Source organism: Dipodomys ordii, unplaced genomic scaffold (genome assembly GCF_000151885.1).
Source record: "Dipodomys ordii isolate 6190 unplaced genomic scaffold, Dord_2.0 Scaffold2, whole genome shotgun sequence".
Classification (NCBI taxonomy): domain Eukaryota; kingdom Metazoa; phylum Chordata; class Mammalia; order Rodentia; family Heteromyidae; genus Dipodomys; species Dipodomys ordii.
In genome coordinates, this window is record NW_012267218.1 from 7452448 (window position 1) to 7477044 (window position 24597).

Consider the following 24597-nt stretch of genomic DNA (forward strand, 5'->3'; position numbering starts at 1 on the left):
GCACACCTACCTGTCGGCCACACCTGTGTCTCGCTCTGCAGAGGACGCAGCCTGCCACTCCTGTGGGCCACAGCCTCCTCTCAAGGGCAGGCTTCGAGGCAGACACCCGGCTTACCTGAGATAAACTGATTCCTTCATCGTCAAGGTGCAAATCCAGAAGAGAGCTACGGCACGCAGTGTGCACGATACACTTCGAGAATTTAGGAGCAAAAACATCCAGAAATGGCCAGCCTCCTTGGCTCATAGCTGTAATCCCAGTACTCAGGAGGCAGAGGTTTGATGAGGATCAATGGTGGAAGCCAGCCCAGAAAGACAGAGCTGAGACTCTTCAATTAATCAGCAAAGAGCTGCAAGCAAGGTATGGCTCACGTGCTAGAGCACCAGCCTTGAGTGAAAACGCTCAGAACCAGGACCCAGATCTTGAGTTTAAGCCCCAAAACAACAACAGAATATCTGGAAAGGAAACACAGCAGTGCCTAGCATCTTCCTTCCTTTGAGTGCTCCTAGGAGAGCTGTTCTTTCTCACCTGTTGGCTAGATCTGCTCTAACACATTTCAGCTGCTGGTGAAGGAGGCGCCCGAGATGCACTTGGTCCCAGGTGCTGCTTCCGGTTGAGGATGGAGCAACGCTTTCACCTAGAGGGCGATCTGAAAAGGACGAGGCTAAGGTGCTGCTGTAATTTCACTCCTTTGGAGCTGAAATCACAGGCCGCCCAACCGGGCTCAGTCTAGCCTGGGCAGGCCTCAGGGAAATGGCCTGAAAATACTTGGGCGGATCCTTCCATCTGTCAGGTGCAGGAAGGTTCAGCAGGAGACAGCTCCCACCCAGCCACACCGCCCCTTGGTCCTGAGTTTGTTGTCTTGCCTGCAACAAACAAAGGTGCCTGGATGGGACTCAGAGGTTCGGGGTCCCGGGACTGCAGGCTCCAGCCCGGGTTTCTGCTGATACGCAGCTGGCCTTCGTTTTCCACCTGCTCCCTGGGCATAGGACCCCAGCTCAGGTCCCACCCCGTGTGTCCTGTGCTTGGTCACAGACCCAGGGATCCCTTTGTCTTCTAACAGGTGACAACACAGAGGGCAGAAGTTTCTAGAGGATCTAATGAGAGAGACGCTCACACAGGTAAGCTGGCTTTGCGAGGGTTGGCTTTAAGTGCAGGCTATGTGTCCTTTATCCAAAATGCTTGGGATCAGGTTGTGTGTGTGTGTGTGTTAGTACTGGGACTTGAACCCAAAGCCTTGCACACTCTCTTAGCTTTATCAAGGTTGGTGCTCTTGAGCCATAGCTCAAGTCCAGGCTGGCTTTGAACCATGATCTTCAGTTCTCAGCCTCCAGAGTAGCTAGCTAGCGTTACAGGCGTGAGCCATCAGTTCCCAGCTCAGAAGTTTCCCACACTTGGGAATACATACATAAACATAATGAGATACTTGGGACCCGAGAGAATTTCCTCTGGTCTCTCTGCCAGTGCACCTGCTCTGAGGCTCATCCATGCAGGGATTGTAGTGGGCCTGCATTTTGACCCATCACTTGAGGTCAGCGGGTGGAATTTTCTACTTGGGGGATCACAAAGCTTTGGATTTGGGGAGCCTGTCGGATTTCCTCATTCAGGATACCTCACTTGGATTTTGAGACGGTGGCTGCCATGGGGACGAGGTGCTAGATCAGCTGGACCCCTAGAGATGGCTTTGTGGGTGTCAAGGCAGACCTCCTGGCCCCAGGCCAGGGCTCCTCCATTCCCTCAATGTCTGTGTCCTTATGGCTGGTGGTGTGACATCACAATGCCATGGAAATGGGAAGATATCACCACCGAGCCGGCCCTGGTTGGGCCCTAATGAAGCCCAGAGTTGTTTTTTAAGATCTGGGAAGGGCTGCGTCCCTCCCAAGTGACATTTGCTGAATAATACAGGAGGCTGACTCATGGGGTCAGCTTCTCCTCTGTGCTGGGAGGGGCAGACGTTTGTCCTTCACTGGCCAGCCTCCATTTCCTGCTCTGAACATGGAGGGTTGGAGATGGATCTCTGGGCTCCTGGAAGTCCAGGCGATTTTTCACCTTGGAGCTTGGCCTTCCTTGTGTGGGGATGGGGGGAGGGGAGGCCGCCAGCGCATTGTCCCTGTTCTGACACTACAGCCTGGACTATCCCTGAGCCTCACAAACCCAGGCACCTGGACCACCCTCACCCACCTGTGAGAAGGCGGTCACCTCTTCTGCAGCCCTTCCCCTGCCTCCTCACATCCCAAGGACACCTGGTTAAGATCGTACCTTCTAGAAGATTCTATAAGATTAGGGATTCCTTGGTCTTGCATGTTGCTGTTGATATTGACTTGTCTGTGACCTATTCATACTCAGTCCTCTCAGCCCAGAGGGAAGTGTCTGCTCTCCCTCCTGGCCTTCTCCTCTCCCCCTCTTCCCCTTTCCTCTCCCCCTCCTGGGTAGACCCCTTACTATTCCCAGAACACAGAGGTGAGTGCCAGTCCAGAGAGAAGGTGAGGCGCAGTACTTTACTCGTCTCGCCAGGGACCCAGCTCTTGGGGAGCAATGCAATGTGGAACCCACACCCAGACTCTTGAAGATGCCTGACCTCCCCACAGCCGAGTTTGTTCTCCCTGATGGCCAGGCTCTTCTCGCTGGTGGCCTCTCCTTGCCCTTCCCTAGCCATTCCATGGCCTCAAAATCCACTCAGATCCCAGAGCAGAGCCACCAGCGGCCCGTTCCCGTCCCCCCTCCCCTTAAGCCATCTTATCTCCTGCTTTGATTGTCTCTCTAGCACTTACCTTTGGAGATTACGGGAGTTACTCAGCTGCAGCTTGATAAGCATTCTGGGTAGGGCTGTTGTGAGTCCTCGAACCTAGACGGAAGGGAGAGCTGGCTCCCTGCCATTCATGGGGAAATTGGTTCCAGGACACCCCCCCCCCCCCGCTCCAACCCAAGGGCAACCCATGGGGCTCAGGGCATTTATATAAAATGCTCCTCACAGAACCACGCAGTCCTCCTGTATGCTTGAAGGGTTTCTTTTCTTCCTCCTTTTGAGATGAGGTCTCTGCTGTGGAGCCCCAGACTGGCCTCTCCAGCTCGGGCTTCTCCTCCATTAGCCTCCCAAGTCCTGGGATTACAGGTATGTACCACCATGTGGGGCTTTTCTGTTTTTTATTTTATTTTAAAATAATTTTAATTGAGATTAAGTGATGACATAAATTTCACCAATTTCACAGTGTAGTAGGATAGTGATATTTAAAGTCACAAACACATTTTAACCTTCACAAGGCAAATTGCCTGGTCTATAGAGTTTGTGAATTCTACAGGCTTTGACAGTATAACTATTTCTTCCTTGTTAGGTAATATGTACATTTCTTTTGCTTAGGGTTAGCTGTTCTCTTTTTCCCTCTCCCTCCCTCCCTCCCTCCCATCGCTGCCCTTGAGTTGCTTAGTTCATTTTCATCAATGTGCCTGGCTTTTCTGTAATACTTGAAGCTGTGCTCCATATTTCATCCAGTAACTAATGTAAATGTGTGGATGCAGTTGTATTAGATTGTTTAGGGGAGTATAATGGGGAAAGAACCTCAATAAGGATGCAATTTTCCCTCCAAATGTTTCTCTCTCTCTCGTTTTGTCTTGTCTGTCTGTCTTTTTCTTTAGTCCTAGGGCTTGAACTCAAGGCCTGGGCACTGTCTTTTGGCTTTTTAATTCATGGCTGGTGCTCCACCACTTGAAACACAGCTCTACTTCTGGCTTTTTGCTGGTTAATTGGAATTAAGAGTCTCGCATACTTTCCTGCCAGGGCTGGATCTCAGTTTGCTGAGTAGCTGGGATTATAGGGGTGAGCTACCAGCCTCTGTCTGTCTGTCTCTTGTTCTTTTTTTAAAAAAATTTTTTATTGTGAAAATACCATACAGAGGGGTTACAATTACATGGGCAAGGTAATGAGTACATTTCTTATCAAACATTGTTGCCTCCTCCTTTGTTTCCCCTTCCCATCCCTTCCCATCTCCTAGCCTTAAGCTGAAGAGCTGAGGGACCGCTCAGGCCCAGAGTTCAAGCCCCACGACCTACAAAATAAATAAGAAGTTTTGTCTCTTGTTCTTAAACTGAGGATGTAAAGGAGGACAGCGGTGGCTCCGCTCATGTGGTTGTTACTTCCTGGCTCTGCTTAAGTTTTTGGGTTTGGTCCTTTTCATAGTTATTATGTTTAATTTCTCCGTGTTTTCTCCTTTATCTGTGATGCTTCGTGCCCAAACCCCGGGGGGGGGGGTGGGAGAGGGAGGCGTGGGGAGGCCAGCTAGCCATCTTGTTCTCATTCTGCAACTTGCTGGGCCATTCTGCAGAGGAAATCCCTCCTATGACTCATGCCACACGGCCCTGGCATACCAACGGCCTGTGGGAGGCCGGGCCCACCCACTCGCCCCCACTTGCCACTCCTCCGCCCACACACTGTTCTCCACCCCCCCACTTTACCACTAGCTGTTGAGCCGTGGCCAGCACGGGCTGGTGGGTCAGGTGACACGTGAGCCGGCGGGTGCTGCCAAGGTCGACGGCCATTTGTCCAGGCAGCCGGCCAGCCTGGCTTATATAACTTGCCTATTTGTGTGTTTGGCGAGTGCAAGCTCAACTTTGCTCAGAAGTAACTGTAGACAAAAAAAAGTATTTTTTTAAACAAAAGTTCTGCCTTGTGGCATCTATGGTCACACTGCTTTCCACTGGGCAAAACCGCGTGGCTGCCAAGGAGAGGCCCGGGCGGGGCATCCTGGGCACAGGCTCCCCTGGGAAGGGAGCAGAAGATGGCCCCTGTGCGTTCCTGTATGTATCTACCTCAGGAAGAAGCAGGGTTAGGCACGGAGCTCTCGGGAGCCAAGCCTGCCTGAGAGCCAGCGTGTATGGCTGGCTTCCCGGCCCTTCCGCCCTGTAACCCACGCTGGCTGCGCCACTGCATTCTTCTCCCTACTGACTTTGGCTCCGTGCACACTGGGTGGCAAAGGGCAGGGCGTGGCACTGCCCTGTCCAGCTCCTGTGGGGGGGCAATCTGGTGGATGACATAGAAACTGGAGGTGTCGACCCCAGACCCAGATTCCAGGGATTACATGTCGGGTCTGGCTACTCGCCCCTATGTGCCAAAGAAAGAGACATCATAAGGCCAGAGGAGGGAGATTTGTTCAGGAATTGGAGGTATGGCTAGAGTGCTAGCTGTGAGTGAAAAAGCTGGGCAAGAGGGCAAGGCCTGGGGCTGGGAAGGTGGCTCCGTGGTAGAGCGCTTGCCTTGCATGCATGAAGCCCTGGGTTCGATTCTTCAGTATCACACATACAGAAAAAGTCAGAAGTGGTGCTGTAGCTCAAGTGGTAGAGTGCTAGCCTTGAGCAAAAGAAGCTCAGGGACACTGCCCAGGCTCTGAGTTCAAGCTCTGGGACTGGTAAAAAGAACAACAACAACAACAAAAAACAAGACCTGGAGTTCAAGGCCCAGTAAACATGCACACAATGCACACACCCACACCAGTGAATAAACAAGCAAAAATCTTGTTAGGATGCATTATTCTGTGGGGAAACTGCATCTGCAATGTATGTGATGTGTTTATACGTTAAAAACATGTATACATGGGTCCTGCCAGGAGCTTTGTGTTTTCTAGACCAAGAATTGGGTCAGCTGGGTTGTACCTGGCTGATCTTTATCTCAAACTTTGTCTCTGGAGGAGACCCTATGATGTCACTTAATGACCAGAAGGAAACAGGAGCAAGCCTGCCACTGTGGCCTGAAAGGTGCTCTGTCTGTCCTGGGTCACGTCTGTTTTCTTTCTTTGGGGCAGTGTTGCTGTTGCTGTAAGATGATAAGGGGACTCGTGCTGTCTGAGAGGCAGTTTGCCTATGTCACAAGATGCTTAACACTAAAGCCTGTTCTTGCTAAGGCCCCAGGTAATTACAAAGAGATGAGAGGACAGAATGCTCAGATCAAAGGACGCGGATGAAAAGGAGGGCTTGCTCGGGTGCTTTTATCCTGCTTTGCGTTAATATAGGGGCCCAAGTGAGTGAGTACTCCATGCTTTTTAGCAAAAAACAGTTTTTAAGCTGGGCTAGCTACTCTGGAGGCTGAGATCTGAGGATCATGGTTCATAGTCAGCCCAGGCTGAAAAGTCTGTGTGACTTTGATCTCTGATTAACAGCTCAAAAACCAGAAGTGGATCTGTGGCTCTAAGTGGCAGAGTGCTAGCAAAAGAGTTTAGGGACTGTGTCTGGCATTGAATTCAAGCTACACAACCGATAAAACAAAACAGGATTTAGAGCCTCTTGCTACTTGCCCCTCCTATTGTGTTTATAGAAGCCCTGCAACCTTAAGCCCCTTAGGGTTTGGGCTTTGCATACAGTTGCAAACAGCTTAAGCAAGAATAACACAAAGGGGCCTTGAGAAAGGGGAACTCAGGCCTGGGAGGGGTTTCTGGAAAGACTCTTTAAGAACTTTTACTTAAGGCTAGTGCTTTACCACTTTGAGCCACAGCTCAACTTCTGGTTTTCTGGTGGTTAATTGGAGTTGAGTCTCACAAACTTGGACTTTTCTGCCTGGGCTGGCTTTCAATGATCCTCAGACCTCAGCCTTCTTAGTAACTAGGATGACAGGTGTGAGTTACCAGCAGTAAGAAGATAACTTTTACTTTTTTTTTTTTGGTCCTGGGGCTTAGCTTAAACTCTGGGCCTGGGAGCTGTCCTTCAGCTCAAGGTTAGCACTCTACCACTTGAGCCACAGCACCACTTCCAATTTTCTGGTGCTTAGTTGGAGATATGAGTCTCACAGATTTTCTGCCCAGGCTGGCTTTGAACCGTGATCCTCAGATCTCAGCCTCCTGAGTAGCTAGGATTACAGGCATGAGCCACTGGTGTCTAGCTCAACTTTTACTTTTTAAAACCAGTCTCACAACAGATGTCCAGGTTGGTCTTGAAAGCCTTCCTTCCTTAGCCTCCCAAGTAGCTGAGACTACAGGCATACCACACCTGTTGTCTTTTTCTGGGGGCACCATCAACTCCCTTGTCTGTGAAGTGGGAGGCAGGGATCCCCTAATCTAGCTGCTGGGCTGCTGTGAAGGGCTGTGAGAGGTCAGTAGGGTTGTTAGCTGACCCCACAGAGCGAGGTGTCTGGCAGCGTTTGTCCCTATGCAAAGCACAGGTTGGCTTTCCTCTTTGCCTTGCTCCTTGCTACTGATACAATCTGATATGCCGGGGTGGGGACCCTGGTTCTGACACCTGTGGGATAACTTGTAACTCACCTGAGGCAGCCACGCCCTCCAGCCCGGCTCCCGGGACGGGACACTACTCATTTCCCTAGAGCTGGCTGAAAGTTCTGCACTTCGGCTGCCGCTGCTCAGCCTCCATCCTGGGCAGATTCTTGAATCTGCCAGCTGCTGCTGAGTCAGCCTGAGGCTCAGGTGCCCTTGGCGGTGGTCCAGGCTCTGTGAAAGGGAATAAGGAGCTGTGCAAGGTGGCACCAGGGAGGCGGTGGCAGGAAGATCGCAAGTTCAAGGTCAGCCTTGGCTCCTTAGCTAGGCCCTGCCCCAAAGGGGGTGAGGATGGATTCTGGCCACAGCGCTTGGTTGGTGCTGCCCTTCCCGGACCTGTCAGGCCAAGGGACCCGAGCAATCGTTTTCCTCTTAGAGAGTTAACCTGGGGGGGGGTTATATCTTCACATCCTACCCAAGCCTTGGGGACACGCTCCTCAGTGCTGCCTGGGGTCAGATCTCCGGGCTTTGGGCTGGGGACACCCGTGGGTGATGAGGTGAAGGCATGGCCCTTGCTCAGGCACTGGGTGAGTCACATCTCTGTCCTCCCCACCTGACCTTTTGCTTGTTCTTGTCATCCTTCTGATGCTGGGGGTGGGGTGGGGGGACTGGGTGGGACACAGTGATTAGAAACCTGGCAAAGTGCAGCTCCTACCTGTGTCCGAGGAAAATGACCCCGAGACTCTGGATTTAGTTTTGGAGAACATCTCTAGAACAGCTCTGCAACTCTCCTCTCCCGTCCCCTGCCCTCTGCTCCCCTCCCCTCCCCTGCTTGTCTTCCTCCTCCTCTTCCCACTCTGTCTCCAGGCTTCCGGAGCACACAAGCCACAGTGTCCACAGTGTATTAGATAAGTCTACTCCCCTCTTTCCTCCCTCCCTTCCTCTTTCTCTCCTTCCCTCCCTCCCTCTTTCCTTCCCTCTCTCCTTCCTTCCTCCCTCCCTCTCTCTTCCTTTCTTTCCTTTCTCCCTTCCTCCCTCCCTCCCTGCTTCTCTTCCTGCCTGCCTTCCTCCCTTCCCTTTCCCTCCCTCCTTCCCTCCCTCTCCTTCCTGCCTGCCTTCCTCCCTTCCCATTCCCTCCCTTCTTCCTTCCTTCCTTCCTTCCTTCCTTCCTTCCTTCCTTCCTTCCTTCCCTCCTTCCCCTGCCCTTCCCCCCCTCACTTTCTTTGTGCTGGTCCTGGGGCTTGAACTCAAGACCTAGATGCTGTCCTTTAAGTTTTACCATTCAAGGTTAGCTCTACACTTCAGTTACAGCTCTATTTTGGCTTTATGGTGGTTCATTGGAAATAAGAATCTCATGGATTTCCCTGCTTGGGCTGGCTTTGAACCCTGATCCTCTGATCTCAACCTCCTGAGTAGTTAGGATTACAAGGTGCTACCAGAACCTGACTCTGCTGACCCTGTTTTTTTTTTTTTTTCTTTCCTTTTTTTTTGTCAGTCATGGGGCTTGAACTCTGGGCCTGGGCACAGTCCCTGAGCTCTTCAACTCAAAGCTAGTGCTCTAGCACTTAAGCCACAGCACCACTTCTGGTTTTCAGGTGGTTAATTGAAGATAAGAGACTCTTGGACTTTCCTGCCCAGGTTGGCTTTGAACCGTGATCCTCACATCTCAGCCTCCTGAGTAGCTAGGATTACAGACATGAGCCACTGGCACCTGGCTAAGATTTCTGTCTCCTTTTAAAATGAAATTGAAGTTTAAATGGATGGAATGAAAAAACGACTCATGGGAAACAATCATGGCTCCGGTCAGACGCCAGAGCAGGTGCTCACAGCTGGATGGGGTCACGGGAGCATGGGGCACCTCATCCCGGCAGACCCACGTGAGGCTCATCAGGGTGGGGGGGAGGGCGCCCAGGGTCACCTGACACCCAGACCACCAAGTCCAGGTTGGGTTTCCCAGTCTGGCCCTTGGGGGGCCAGGCAATTGCACATCTGGGCAGCTCTCCCCCTGCCCCTGTCCACCTCTTTGGCCCACAGGGCAGCCTGGGAGGCCCCTGGGAGGCCCACTGCCTGGCTTTCCTGGAGCCCCAGTTGCAGACATTGGGAAGAGGCAGTGTGACAGGCCCCTGGGGTCTCCCTCATGGGCCTGGGTGACTGAGGAGCCCCGAGCGCCAGGACGGCCCACCCTGTGCACTCCCAGGTGGAGAGGGATCCCTGCCCCAAGTTAGGTCTGTGAGGACACGGGTGGACACAGCCAGATGGGCTCACCCCCCCCCCACTGGCACTTTTGCTGTGCACAGGGTGGAGGGTAGGGGCACGGGGTACTTGGTTCACAGGATGGGGCTACTGGCTTGGGTTACAGGGGGTCCCTGGGTCTCTGGGCTGGTGTGGTTCACATGGTGCGGGGGGAGGGGAGCTGGCAGGGATGGGAGAGGAGTCCCTGGGGCTGGCAGGGAGCCAGGCTCAGGCTCTAGCTTCTACTATAGGGGCTAGAGGGGCAAATGTCTTCTAGAAACGACCAGACAATGGCTGTGTTTGCTTTCCTTTGTTCCAGGAAACAGCTGCACACATGTGTAAAGCAGTGAATGTTGCTGGGTGCTGTGTTCCAATAAAACTTTAAGGACACCGCCTAGGGGTGGGTGGGTGAGTGTTGAGGTGTTGGGGGGCCTCAGGGGAGCCTTCCGGCAGGTAACCCCTTTATGCTGAGCTATAGGAATAGGAAGGGAGGAAGGAAAGTTGGCCCCGAGGCGGTGCCCTTGGCCTGTGCAGACACATCATAAACTGGGCGTCACCAGGCCCTGGCAGGAACGTGCATGAACTAATTATAATCTGCACAACTTCTTAACCATCGCCAGGAGACTGGGGAAGGATGGTGCTCGGGAGACGGGCTCTGAAGGGCTCAGCTAGAGGCAGGCAGGAGTGACAGGCTCTTCTCCAATGTCACCCTTCCGTGAATGCTACCCTGGACCTCCACAGAGCGGTTACAATTTAAAAGCCCTTCCATTCTGCTCTGTGGAGAGGACCAGACAGCAAGATTACATGGTGTGTGACCTTTTCCGTTTACTTAGCCACTCTGAACCTAACCTCAACTTCATTATCTGTTAAAAAAAAGAAAAAAAGTTAATGATTCTGATTTAACCATGAGCAGTAGGGATTGTGAACTGTGTGTAGCCTTGCTGACACTCTGCCTGTGAACCTGGTAGGTATTTAGCAGCATTAGTCCTCTACCCCCTGAGAAATCCCAGGAGGCTTCCTAGGGGCAGTGGGGTCAGCACTAGCTAGCTAGCAGGGTGGGGGGAAAAGGGGGGGGAAGGGGGAAGATCTGGGAAGTGGGAGATGAGGCTAGATGGAGGGAGATGGACTTTGCCCCTCTGAGCAGCTTGGGCTGTCTGGGTGGGGTGTGAGGCTGTGAAGATGGGAAGTCAGAAGGGTCCTGAACCCGTCTTGCTGGCCCCCTGTGACACCTCTGCTTCCCCCAGCTGTGCCTCCCTGAACTTGGGGGAGCGGTGGGCACTACATTCAGTCAAGTTCAAGTGCTTCTGGCTTGCTTTTATGTGTGTATGTCAGTCCTGGGACTTAAACTCAGGTCCTTGTATTCTTTTTTTGTTTGGTTGGTTATGGGGCTTGAACTGGGCATGGGTGCTGTCTCTGAACTGTTTTTGCTCAAGGCTAGCACTCTACCACTTTGAGCCACAGCACTACTTCCAGTTTTCTGGTGGTTCATCGGAGATGAGAGTCTCATGGACTTTTCTGCCCCAGTTGGCTTGGAACTTTGATCCTCAGGTTTTAGTCTCCTGAGTAGACAGGATGACCAGCATGAGCCGCCAGCACCCTGCTCAGGTCCTTATATTAGTATTATTTTTTCTCACAGCTGGTACATACCCCACTTCCGTTGTTGTTGTTTAAACTGGCTAATTGAAAATAAGAGTCTCAGGGATTAGTCTGCCCTCTCTGGCTTTGACTGGAGATCCTCAGATCTCAGCCTCTTTAGTGCCTGGATTACAGGTACGAGCCACACCTGGGCCTGGCCCTGTCTTGCTTTGAGACAAACCACTTGGAAGGTCGGAAGACATTTTTCTCTGTTGGAAAGCAAAGTGGCTGTGCATCCTATCCGCCTGTCTGTGCAGCTGCTCCAGCGGAGCCTGTGCTGCAGAGATGGGGGCCCCGGCTCCTGCCAGGCTGTCTGCATGCTTGTAGGTGCCATTGTCACCCTCATCTTGCAGATGAGGAAATGGAGGAACACAGGTGAATGAACTTCCTGAGGTCATACAGCTAGTAAAGGAGAAGCCAGACTCAGTTTCAGACTGGTTTGTTTGTTTATTGATACTGGGTTGAATTCAGGGCTTCACTTTTGGTTGGCTGGTGTTTATCATGGGAAACATGTCTTCAGACTTGCTTTTTGATGGTTATTTTGAGATGGAGTCATAAATTTTCCTGCCTAGACTGGCTTCAAACCTTGATCCTCCAGATCTCAGCCTCCTGAGTAGCTTCGATGACAGGCGTAAGCTTTTTGCTTTGTTTTTAAGACAAAGTCTCAAAAAACAAGAGGCCTAGAACTCAAATGATCTTCCTGCCTCACTACTGGGTTTATTGCTTGTCCCACCACGCCCGGCCTGAGTGCACATCTTAATGCCTGGGTGTTCATGCTCACATCTTTCACTACAAATGGTCCAGAATGTTCCATGGAGTGGATGTGGCTGGATGATGCAGGGTATTTCTGCCCCCTTTTCTGCGGATGGTCACATGGGCAGGTTTATTAGTTAATAAACACCTAGGCTACAGCTCTTGGGCGCCAGCACTGTTCTGAGACTTGCCAGTATCTCCAGCTTCAAAGGAGGCTCATGCTGTGGCTGTCCCACACCACGGCCGCCCGGACCCGCCCCGCCCGTCAGAGCAGTGCGGTTGGCTTTGTGGAGGCTGTGTGGGTTTTCAGCCATGAGGTCTGCTTTGAATCCAGACCATCTGGCTCCGGGCTCTGGGCTCTGGGCTCAGAGCGGCTATGGGGCATGCTGGCCAGGCGGGGGCTGAAGGCGCCTTCTGTGTAAGATCAGAGAGCGTAGTGACTCACGCGCGCACACCCTGCCCGAGCCCCCACCCAGCCAGATTTGGCTTCCATTCTGACCCTCAAGAGAGCCAGGCTGCCCTAGGCCAGTGTTGTGGCTTTGTTCAGAATGGCTCTTCAAAGAAGGCGGGCTGTTGATGCCAGAGAGAAAGGCAGAGCCCTAAGAAGGCAATGGCGCCTGATCCGAAAAACACAGATGCCGCCGAGGTCCAGAACCGCAGTGGGGGGCTTGCTTGCTTGTTAAATAAATGAAAAACTTAGACATGCTTCAGTTGGACTAAGAATAAAAAAACAGCACCGAATACAATAAAAATCAGTCAGATCATCCAGCAGAAAGGAAGGTTAGGAAAACTTGATGTCAGGGACTTCATGGAACATTCTGGACTAGTTTCAGGAGGGCAGTAATGGTGGAGATCAGGGGCTGCTGGTTTGTTGTCTCCCTGGGCGGAGGCTGCAGGGAGGGATGAGGCTTTCACGTGGGTTGATGGTGCCGGGCTCCGTGGCTCACAGCTCCTCCGGCAGCCTGACACCAGCAGGCAGGCCACAGTCCTGGACCACAGCAGCATTTGGAAGAGTTTAAGCCAGGCACTGGTGGCTCATGCCTGTCATCCTAGCTACTCAGGAAGCTGAGATGTGAGGATGGTAGCTCTAAGCCAGCCCAAGACCAAGAGACCATTATCTTCAGTTAACCAGCAAAAAGCAGGAAGTAGAGCTATGGCTCAAGAGGTAGAGCATCAGCTTTGAGTGAAAGAGCTAAGTGAGAGTGGAAGGCCCTGAGTTCAAATCCCACTACCTGTAGAAAAGGAAGAGAGAGAGAGAGAAAAGAAAGCAAGCAAGAAAGGAAAGAAGGAAAAAAGGGAGGAAAGAAGGAAAGAAAGAAAGGAAGAAAAAGTAAGTCTAGTGTGTGGGAGTTTGGGGAATGGGGAAGGGAGAGGGTTCAGCAATGCTGAGAGCCTTCAACCATATTGAGCCCATTTTCTGGAAGAGGAATGAGGCCGAGGCCGGGTCGTCTGAGAGACAGGAGCCGCAGGGGCGGTGGACCCCGGCTTGCTCATCTCTGTGACCTTGAGTGCTGACTGATCACTGTAGGGTGTAGGCGTTGAACACATTTGTCATCAAATGAAGATAGCATCTCCCACGCCTGGCAGAGGTGGTAAACTGGCCTGGCGTGGGCCTGCCTGGGACATGGGGTATGGCCTGCCCACTGTGCCTGGTGCCATCTTTCCAGACCCATCTGCCATGGGGCTTGGACAGTGTGTCTGCCCTGGGATCCCCAATTGGTTGTGATGGGACCAGACAGACCCCAGCTCCTTCCCAACTCAGTAGTTGTTGGTCCTGGGTAGAGGAGCTGGCCTTTCCCAGCCTCAGTTTCTCCATCTTCCTCAGCAGTGTCCTAATGAATATGGCCTGTGGCCATTACCATGCTGGCCTTATGCACGGGGGCTCTTGCTGTCCTAACTGGCATCTGGGGACATTTTATCCAATCCATAGGCCCTTGTTTGTCAGATGACCTTCCAGGGCAATCCTACGTCACAGGTGACTTGTTGCCTGTCATCTGTGAGGTACTTGAGACAGACTTCTGATCTAGCCCTGGCTCTGACCACTGTGTCAGGTGGGTACAGTTTGTTCTGTTCTTAGGTAAAGATTCTCTGAGGGACGCTCTTCAGCTCAAGGCGAGCACTCTGCCACTTGAGCCACAGCACCACTTCCTGTTTTCTGGTGGTTTATTGGAAATAAGAGTCTCACAGATGTTCCTGACTGGTCTGGCTTTGAACCATGATCCTCAGATCTCAGCCTCCTGTGTAGCTAGGATTACAAGTGTGAGCCACTGGTGCCTGGCTTCACTCCTTTTCTTTCTTTTTAAGTTTTGTTTTATTTATTATTCATTTATTTATTTTTTTTTGGGTCTGGTTGTGGGGCCTGAACTCTGGGCCTGGGCGCTGTCCCTCAGCTCTTCAGCTCAAGGCTAGCGCTCTGCCACTTGAGCCACAGCGCCACTTCCGGCTTTTTTCTTTTTGCTTATGTGGTGCTGAGGAATCGAACCCAGGGCCTCAGGCATGCAAAACAAGCGCTCTACCACTGAGCCACCTTCCCAGCCCAGTCCTTTTCCTTTTTTTTTGTCGGTCGTGGGGCTTGAACTCTGGGCTTGGGCGCTGTCCCTCAGCTCTTCAGCCACTTCCGGTTTTCTAGTGGTTAATTGGAGATAAGAGTCTCATGGACTTTCCTGCCTGGGCTGGCTTTGCACCGCGATCCTCAGATCTCAGCCTCCTGAATAGCTAGGATGACAGGCGTGAGCCACCAGCGCCCGGCTAGTCACTCCTTTTCTTAAGAGCAAGTTTGTGATACAAAGAGACGCCTTAGAGCTAGGCGATGGCAGCTCACGCCTTCCATCTTAGCTACTCAGGAGGCTGAGCACTGAAGACTGAAGTTTAAAGTCAACAGTGGGACAGAACAGTCTATGAGACTCTTTCCAAAATAGCTGGGCTGGAGGCATGGCTCAGGTGGTGGAGTGCCTGCCATGGGTGAGCTCGCTGATGGTGGCTAGTACTTGGCCTTAGGCCTTATCCGAAGAGAGTCAGGTCAGTCCATGGGGATAAAACTGCTATGGATGGGCTGGGAAGGTGGTTCAGTGGTAGGGTGCTTGCTTCCCTTGCATGCATGAAGCCCTGGGTTTGATTCCTTGGTACCACATACACAGAAAAAGTTGGAAGCTGTAGCTTAAGTGGTAGAGTGCTAGCTTGAGCAAAAGAAGCTCAGGGACAGCCCAGGCCCTGAGTTCAAGCCCCGAACTGGCAAAAAAAACAAAAAACCACTATGAAGGATGGTTCATAGCTCTTTGCTGACCCAGTGGGCTCTGGCCTCATGTCTACAGGTGGCACTTAGCAACTGGAAGCCTCCAGATGTGGCTGGAGCTTCAATTCTGGCTTTGTAGGTTTGTGAGAACATTCCATATCTGTGTGTTTCTGTTTCCTTGCTCCTGACAGGGTGGGATTAACACATCCACCTGGTGGGCATGTTTGTTTCTACAGCATTGCCAAGGCTTGGTTTGGGGTTCGTGGCCTGTGTTCGAGCCTACTTGTGACCCTGGGTTCCACCTTTTTAGCTTTCCCTGAATGGGCAGCGTGTATGCTGTCCTCCAGATCCAGATTCTGACTTCACGCTGTTGAATGTGTGCATGTGTGTGCCAGTCCTGGGGTTTGAATTCAGGGCACTGTCCCTAAGCTCTTCAGCTCAAGGCTAGCACTCTACCACCTGAGCCATAGCACCACCTCTGACCTTTTCTGCTTATGTGGTGCTGAGGAGTTGAACCCAGGGCCTCATGCATGTAAAGCAAGCACTCTGCCACTGAGCCACCTTCCCAGCCCCCTGAGTAGATTTTGAGTACCTACCAAGCACCAGTGAGGAAAGTTCTAATTTCTATTTTCCAGATCCATCTCTCCATTTACAAAGTATAAGTGCCTATAGTGTGTCAGCCTCTGTTCTGGATATTGAGATCAAGGAAAGGCCCGGCCATTAATACTGATGCAGACACTACATGAACTTGGGCTTTGGGCTCTGAGGGGTTGTTGATGGACCCTGGGGCCAGAGACTGCAGCCATGTGTGGTGTCTGGAATTCAGGTCCCAGCTTGGGCCTGCAGGAGGGCGGCCACAGTGCACTGGAAGCTTGAATGAATCTGTTTTTCTGCCTTTACACACTCTTGCCTGTTGGTTCAAGGTGCCTGGTTGTGTCCTCAGCCAATTCAAGGAGTTGGCGGGCAGGGACCTTTGAGTTGGATCAGGTCCTTGCTGGCTGTAGAGTGTCTGTCATTCAACATCTCACTCCCTGGGGCTTTAGCCAAGGCTGAGTGCTGGGCACTGTCAGAAGCCTGCAAGGAGGACAGTTCTGAGCAGAGGGCTTGGCAGAGTCCTTGAAGCCAGTGGAGGGTGCTGGATTACACATGCGAATGTAAATCAGGTGAATCTGGTGCAGATGCTTTTAGTCCCAGCTACTTTAAAGGTTGAGATAGGGGAGATAATACTTTGAAGCCATCCCAGGGGGTGTGAGACCTCATCTCAACCCAGCTATGCAGGCATCTGAGATCAGGAGGATTATAGGCCAAAACAACCCAAAATAAAAAAAAAAGTCCGTGAGACTCCGTTTCAACCCAAAAACTGAGTAAAGTGGTGCACAGTGGTTACCCCAGCTATGGTGGAATGAGGATTGTGATCCACCCTGGCTAGGATGAAAAGATATCTATCTCAAAAATAACCAGAGCATGTGGCTCAGTGGTAGAGCACTTGCCTTGCATGCATGAGGCCCTGGGTTCGATTCCTCAGCACCACATAAGCAAAAAGAAAAAAGCCAGAAGTGGCGCTGTGGCTCAAGTGGTAGAACGCTAGCCTTGAGCTGAAGAGCTGAGGGACAGCGCCCAGGCCCAGAGTTCAGGCCCCACGACCGGACCCCCCCCCAAAAATAAAAACCAGAGCAAATTTTGGGTCAGGGGCATGGCTCAAGTGGTAGAGTACCTGCTTTACAAGTTGGAGGCCCTGAGTTCAAATCCCAGGAAACAGCAAAAAAGTGATGCAGTATGTGTGTACGTGCACAGGTGTGTGCAAACAAGCATGAACATGAATATTGGGGCTTGAACTCAAGACCTTGTATTCTCTGTTAGCTTTTCCCACCCAAGGCTGGTAATCTACCACTTGAGCCATACTTCCGCTTCTACTTTTCTTTTTTTTCTGGGTTAATTGGAGATAAAGGTCTCTCAGATTTGTCTGACCAAGGTCGATCCTCAGATCTCAGTCTCCTGAGCAGCTAGGATTATAGGCATAAGCTACCCATACCTGGCTGATATACAAGTGTTTATAGCAGCTTTATTGGTTCTAGCCAGAACTATCTGTGAATGACTAAACAACTTCTGGTGTAAGGATTCTGTGAAATACTACTTAGCAATAAAAAGGAATGAATCATCACAACCAGCAACAATGTGATTCATCTCATAGTGATTATAGTGCAAGAAGCCAAATTCCCACCCCTGACATGTATATGAAAAAAGACAAGCTGTGTTCTCTATCTCATTTATGTTGGGAACTTTAGAAACGAAGACTAATCAACAGTGTCTGTGAGAAGGTAGCAGGTGCCTAGATGGGGTGGAGTGAAGAGCGCAGATTATGATGAGGGCAGGGAGTTGGCGGAGTGATGGATAAGTTCATGATCTTGAGTGTGGCTTTTGCAGGTGACATGTACATGTGGAAATTGACTGCATTGTGCAGTTTAGATATGAGGTTTCTTTCTTTTTTTAAGTCCTGGAGCTTGGACTTGGCGTCTGAGCTCTCTGCTCAAGACTGCCACTCTGCCACTTTGAGCCACAGCTCTACTTCCGGTATTTAGGTGGTTAATTGGAGATAAAAGTCTCCTAGATTTTCCTACCTGAGCTGGCTTAGAACCATGATCCTCAGATCTCTGTCTCCTGAGTAGCTAGGATTATAGGTGTGAGCCAGGGGCGCCCAGCGGGAAGTTTCTTACTTATCAAGGAAAGTACTGCCAACCCTGATCTCCAGCCATCCGCTTTAGGATGAGCTGGCCCTTCCTTTCTTCAGCACCTCCTGCAGTGGGTGCCAACCAGCTCAGTGGAATGGCTGGGCCCTGTCCCTGTGCTGTACACCCCCGCCTCAGCTCTCTCACTGAAATGGGCCATTGTCAGGGTCCACCTCCTGGAGCGTTTGAAGGAGTGCTTGCTAAAGATGCCATCGATGGCAGGAGCCCAGGGCCCCTGGAGACTCAAGAAGGGGACAGTTTCTTCCTGCCAGGGGATTAAACTGGAGAGGCTGCCCACAGCATGACTGCAAGCTGAACAGAAAAGGATCTGTTGAGGGGTCTGGATGCTTGGGACTCACATCTGCAATCCTAGCTGAAGCTGAGATGTAGAACATTGAAGTTTGAGGCTAACCTAGGTAGAAAAGCCCCCTAAGACTCCATCAACAGAATAACAGTCAAAAAGGTGGGCTGGAGGCATGGCTCAAGTGGTAGAGCACCTGCCTAGCAAGCAAGCCTAGCAGGTTTCGTGGCCTGAGTTCAAATCCCAATAGTGATGAAAAAGAAAACCAAATTAGCGTGAAGGAGCGAGCAAGGGCAGCTGGCTTGGGCAGGACTTCCCAGGAGGAACTAGCTGGCTTGCGGGGTTCAGTTAGGGTTGCAGGTTTCGATGGGAGCCTCAGCTCTGAGGTCGGTTCCCAAGGGGAGGAAGCCGCCATCAGCCTCCAGACCTGGGTATCTCAAATTGTGATTTAGGGAAGATTTCTCTTCAAGACTATGTATGAGTTCTCTAGGAAGTTTGAAGTATGAAAAAAAGCCAAACCCTATAAATAAGAAATGTAAAACGTACATTGGGGATGCTGTGGTTTTCAATGGAAAGACATTTTTAGCCACCTGAAAGCTGAGGTTGGTGTCCTGCAGGACATCGCGGTGTGTGTCTTCAAAGGGTCCGTGGGTGTGGCCTTGTGTCAGTGGTCACTGGGAGGTGGTGGCTGGTTTCCTTGGAGATGCCCGGGGGCGGGGCCAGCCTGCCTGGCCGGTCTGGTGGGTTCAGGGGAAGATTCTTGCCTGAGGTTCTATCTGGGGAGATGGGCAGACCCGGCTTGGCACACAGCTGACTCCCGGGGCCAGTTAGACCAGGGGCAGGGTTGGTGGGGCGGGCTACAGGGAGGCTGTTGGTCAGGGAGGCTGGGTGGGGTGAGGAAGGCGAGGACAGGTTCAGTCACCAGAGGCGACTTTCTGGCTCGCTCCACCTGGCCTGGCCAGGGTGCTGGGCGCTGGGGCTCATGTAATGCCTGGACTTGGCTGCCCCGGGCTAGAGAGACGTCTCCTCCCTTCCAGGACCTGGAAGATTCTATCCACAGGTATGAGGAGGGGTGGGGTGGGCTGGGCTGCTTCCTCCTCCTTGGGACTCCTGCCCTCCAGAGTGAGGATCGAGCTGAAGGGCAGAGCGCACCCCCTGAGTGCCGGCTTCTCCAGCACATAAAAGATTATGAGGCAGGAAGGTGGGAGCAGAAGCCCAGTTTACTTGGAAGTGGGAGTATGGCACCAGGGAAGGGACGGATGGCCTCTTGGGCTACTGGCGGGTTGGTGTGCCACACGAGGTCGCCTACCTGCTTTCCAGACGAGGAGGAGGGCAGAATGGGCTTCTCAGTGGAAGAGGGCAAGAAGTGGGGCCCAGAAATCAGTAGTCTGATAGAGGTTCGTGGGGTCCCCTCTTGAAATCCCTGTGGTTGAGTCTCAGTCCCTCCGGCGTCTGGGTGATCACTGTCCATCTCCTTCCAAATGAAGACCCACCTGTCCCTCCAGGGTCAGCTCCAGGGTGGTCAGGAGCTTTGCTTTCATTGGGGCATGCTATCTTAGTCACCCAGGATTCAGGAAGAAGAGGGGTGCAGCCTCTCCCCATCTGACCAGCCTTTCCCCTCCTCTCTCAGAACAGCCATCAAGTTCCCTGAGGGAGGGGGTGTGGGCCAGAGGGAGAGGAGGAAAGGCGGGGGGGGATGAGGGGGGGCGGAGGGGCATGCAGAGTTCCTGGAGGCTATGGGGCAGGGTGGCCACAGGGAGGCCCGTGACAGAGCTGGTGGTCACTGACATTCTGCCCTCCTGGGAAGCCACCAGCTGCCCTAGGTGACTCTGAGGACTGTGGGGAATCAGCTGAGCACTCAGGTCCATTCATTAAACAGCAGCTCCCCGGGAGCTGGGAGGTGGCTGCGGGGAGGGGAGGGTGGAGGTGGGGAGGGGAGGGTGGAGGTGTGCAGAGCCCAGGGACACTGTCTCTCTCTACCACCAGGGAGAAGGCCTGCTGGATGGTTCTGGAGAAGTGGAGGGAAGAATGGTGAGGTTGGTTTGGACACAAAGTCAGTTTTGATGGCTTTCAGATTGTGAATCTTGGCCCACGTTGCCCCAGACCTGGTAACTCCTGTTCTCCACTGGCTCTGGAACTTGGCAAATCACACCCAGGCCTCCGAGCTGGAGCCGGTGCTGTGTCCCAGGCCCCTCCATCGCAGCCTGGCTCCCCTTGCCCACGTGGCGGGGAAGCTCGTTAGGTGAGATCTCAGGCCCCACCCGCCCATATTTTAGACACTGGGGCCAGGGCCTGGTGACAGCTTCCACAAACCTTCCGGGTAGTTCTAGGAGCTCTAGGGCTGGAACACTGGCCTCGCCCATTGTTGTCCAGTGTGTGTGTGTGTCATCACAATTCTTGGGAATACGTTTAACATTTATAGATATGCAACCCATCTATAAACCAAGCAATAGCCTTATACCCAGCATTTGTGTGTTTATTTAGTGCCAGTACTAGGGCTTGAACTCAGAGCTTTGAGCTCTTGCTTAGTTTTTTTTTTCCAGGCTAGTGCTCTACCACTTGAGCCATGCCTCCACTTTAAGCTTCTGGGGGGTTTATTGGAGATAAGAGTCTTTCCATTGTATGTTCTGCTGGCTTCAAATCTGCATTTTCAGATCTCAGCCTCCTGATAGCTAGGATTACAGGCATGTACATGTTATGTGAAAATCTGCTAGATGACCAGGAAAAAGTGTGTATGTGTTTAATCCAAATGCCAGTGGCTCACGATTGTAATCTTATCTACTCAGGAGGCTGAGATCCAGAAGATTTTAGTTTGAAGCCATTCTGGGCAGAAAAGCTCTAAAGATGCTATTTCCAATTAAACGGGGGGGGGGGGGGGGGGGGGGGGGGGCGCGGAGGGAAACCTAGGAAGTCTGTTGCTATAAGTGGGGGGGGGGGGAGGGACGTGGGGAGAAGATTTTCCATTGAATAAGCTGGCCCAGCAAACACGAGGACCTGAGATCAAAGTGGTCCATGGATAGTTGGTCTAGAGATGTGTGATGCAGATACATAAAGCCGCTACGTAGCTGTGGACACAGGGGCTGGGTGTACCCCAAAGCCTGTGTAGGCTCCATGCAGCCTTTTAACCTATCCAGGGCTCTGTGTGTTTACCCCTAGGGTGGCAGGTAACCCAGTGATTGTTGCTACCTCCAAACCCAGCTGCCTTGGAGGGCTGTTGTAAGATTGAGGTGCGGGCACCGGGTCCCATGCCAGGCTGTGCTGGGCAGGGCCCCCTCAGCCCCCTCTGACACTTGGTTCTCAGAGTCACTTCTGTGGATGCCACAGGAGAGGGGACATCCTGTTGGTGCTTTGGGCAGTGACTTCAGCATTGTGTGTGTGTGTGGGGGGGGGGACAAGACATGTTCCCACAATGCACTTGGAATAAGCTCTGGGATTAACACCAGCTGCACTTAGTTCCTGAAATTCCATCCACATTTAGGAGGCCTGGTAGGAAGAGGGGGGAAGGGTGGAGCCTCGGGTGATCAGACTGGACTGAGTCACAGAAGCAGGGTGAATCATGGCCCTGGGGGAGGCCCCCGCCAGGACACTGGCTCTGCTTGTGGTGTGTGGCCCCGGTCAGCCAGGGTGACCCAGGAGAATCCTCAGGGACTACCTGCTCTGACCTCAGAGGTGGGCTTTGCCTGAGTCGTGATTCCCACACCTTCCGGACAGAGTCAGTGGGCAGGCGGGCTGGCACAGCACCGGGTGATTGGGCACAGGAAGACTGGGCTGCCTGAAAGCTAGGGGCTCAGCGTGTGGTCTTCAGTTCCGGAGTCCTGAGCCAGTGCCTGGCTTTATGTCTTGGAGTCAATTTTCTAGACCCTGGGTGTTTCTGAAGGTGACCCACAACTGGTGGGCTGCTCTGGCCTTCCTACCCTGCACTTGGTATATTTTTTCAGGTCTAGGTGGGGGTGGACAAACTAGGGCTCTGTGAGGTCCAAGAGCAAAGGCTTTGCACTTGCATCGCCCTGGGTTCAAGTCCTGCCTGTGCTACTTAGTGTCCTTATAGCCTGAGTCCTTATATTTTTTTGTCGGTCCTGGGTCTTGAACTCCTGTCCTGGGTGCTGTACCTCAGCTCTTCAGCTCAAGGCGAGTACTCTACCACTTGAGCCACAGCGCCACTTCTTGTTTTCTGATGGTTTATTGGAAATGAGTCTCACAGACGTTCCTGACTGGTCTGGCTTTGAACCGTGATCCTCAGATCTCAGCCTCCTGTGTAGCTAGGATGACATCTCAGCTTCCTCCATTCCCCCTGACTTTTCCCGTGGCTCTGTTTCTTCTTCCAAGTGATGACTCAGGCCTGGATCTTTCCCTCCCAGCGCATCTCCAGGAGGCTGCAGAGGTGAGCCCACAGGTGGTCTCAGCGTCTCAGCCAATGGCTTTTCATCGAAGTTTTACCTTCTCACCAGCAGACTCTAGTCTGCTCCACTGCTGGCCTTGAACTGTCATTCTCAGATCTTAGCCTCCTGAGCAGCTAGGATTGCAGGCATTGGCTCCACTTGGCTTTCCTGCCATTCAGAAAAACAAGCACTTTTCTTGATGCTCTTCTGGTAACCACTGGAACTCTGAGCCCTGAAAACTGTCTGCTCTGAATAAGAAAGGGTCAGTGTCCTCTGGGCCTCCCCTGCTCTTCCAGGCTGGGCTGCTCAGGCTGGCCCAGAGCATACCGCCCGCTGCCACCACCTCCCCGCCCCAGAGCGGCCTGCGCTCAGCTTATTTTTATCCCTGCCCGCAGTTTTTTTTCTTGCTATGTTTGGAAATTCCTAGACATTCATAGTTCTTTGCTTTCTCTTGCCTTCTTTCTCTTCTTCCTTCCTTCCTTCCTTTCCTCTCTTTCTTCCTTCTTTCCTTCCTTCCTTTTTATTTTCATTTTTTTAGAAATGCCTAAAAAATTTAGAGTTTCTATTTCATCTTCTTTTTTCTCCCTTCCTGCCTTCCTTCATTTCTTTCTTCCTTTTCCTTCCCCCTTCCCTTCCCTTTCCTTCCTCTCTCCCCTTCTCTTCTTTTCTGTTCTATCTGTTCTTTCTTTCTTTCTTTTTTATTTCTCTCTCTTCCTCTCATTTCTTTTCCTTTCCTCTCTGTGTCTCTCTGTGTCTGTCTGTCTGTCTGTCTGTCTGTCTGTCTTTCTCTTTTTCTTGCTGGTACCGGGTTTGAACTCAGGGCCATGTGCTTACTTGGCTTGCCTTCTCCTTGTTGGCATTCTTGACAGTATCTTCAGCCCTGGATTTTGCTGGTTAATTGGAGATGAGAGTATCACAGACTTCGATGCCAGGCTGGCCTCAAACTGTGATTCTCTAGTTCTTAGTCTCCTGAGTAGGGTTACCTGCATAAACCAGCAGCACCTGGCTATTTTCTTTCTTTATAGGTACAACAAAATCATTATTATAATAGTAAATACTTAAATATAGCAGAATGTAAATAACATAATATAGCCACAAATCTTTCTACGTGAATGTGGATTGACTATATGACATATTCTTTGTTATAAAACATACTGAACTATAGAAGGCACAGTAAGAAAATATCAAGAACTGAAATCCATATGAGAATCTTAACCCTTTAGAAAACTATTGAAAGGAAGCCTAAATTAATATGTTATATATATATATATATATATATATATATATATAAAATGAGATTTTTAAAAGATAGTACAACATAGTTGGTTTACTTAAAGTAAATGGAATCCACTGATTCTTCAACGGCATTCCTTTAAAATTTACTTACTTAATGCATAATAATTATTCCAGATGAGGGGATATACTCAGATAGGTTCCGTGACACAGCTAACCTCAAGGCCTGCCTTGCTTGTCACAGGCATATGCATGTGGTATTGGTGGCAGCTGTGGTACCCTGTGGTACCCTGCCAAGGCCTTGGGCTGTGTGGGACAGGAGTTGACAAACCCAGTTTGAGGTCCGTCCATCTGCATCTGACAAACTTAAATCATGGAGTCCCAACATGGAAGAAGGCTTGTTCCATAGAGGTTTACAGTATTTACTGTCTTGTCCATTACACAAAACGTCAGCTTCGCTGGGGGCTGGGGGCTCACGCCTGTCATCCTAGCTTACTCAGGAGGCTGAGATCTGAGGATTATGGTTCAAAGCCAGCCTGGGCAGGAAAGTTCATGAGACTCTTATCTCCAATTAGCCAGCAGAAAACCAGAGTGGCATTGTAGCTCAAAGTGATAGAGCACTAACCTTGAGCAAAAGAGCTCAGGGACAATGCCCAAGCCTTGAGTGTAAAGCCCTATGACCACAAAACCACTGCTACCACCACCACCAAAACCAAAATGTCAACCTCCTGCCCATAAAGAATGTCCCGTGGGGGGCTGGGAAGGTGGCTCAGTGGTAGAGTGCTTGTCTTGCATGCATGAGGCCCTGGGTTCGATTACTAATCACCACATAAGCAGAAAAAGCTAGAAGTGGTACTGTGGCTCAAGTGGTAGAGCTCAGGGACAGCACCCAGGCCCAGAGTTCAGGCTCCACGACTG

At 51.6% G+C, this 24597-nt stretch overlaps 1 protein-coding gene across 1 annotated transcript in view; it reads left to right on the plus strand.

Moving 5' to 3' along the window:
• The first annotated feature begins 1066 nt into the window (after positions 1-1066).
• The window catches only part of Syne3 (spectrin repeat containing, nuclear envelope family member 3), a 68775-nt gene continuing 45244 nt past the window's right edge, over positions 1067-24597 (plus strand). The window contains exon 1 of the mRNA XM_013017496.1: positions 1067-1119. The gene's annotated coding sequence lies outside the window, so the exon portion shown is untranslated. The remainder of the gene's footprint in view (positions 1120-24597) is intronic.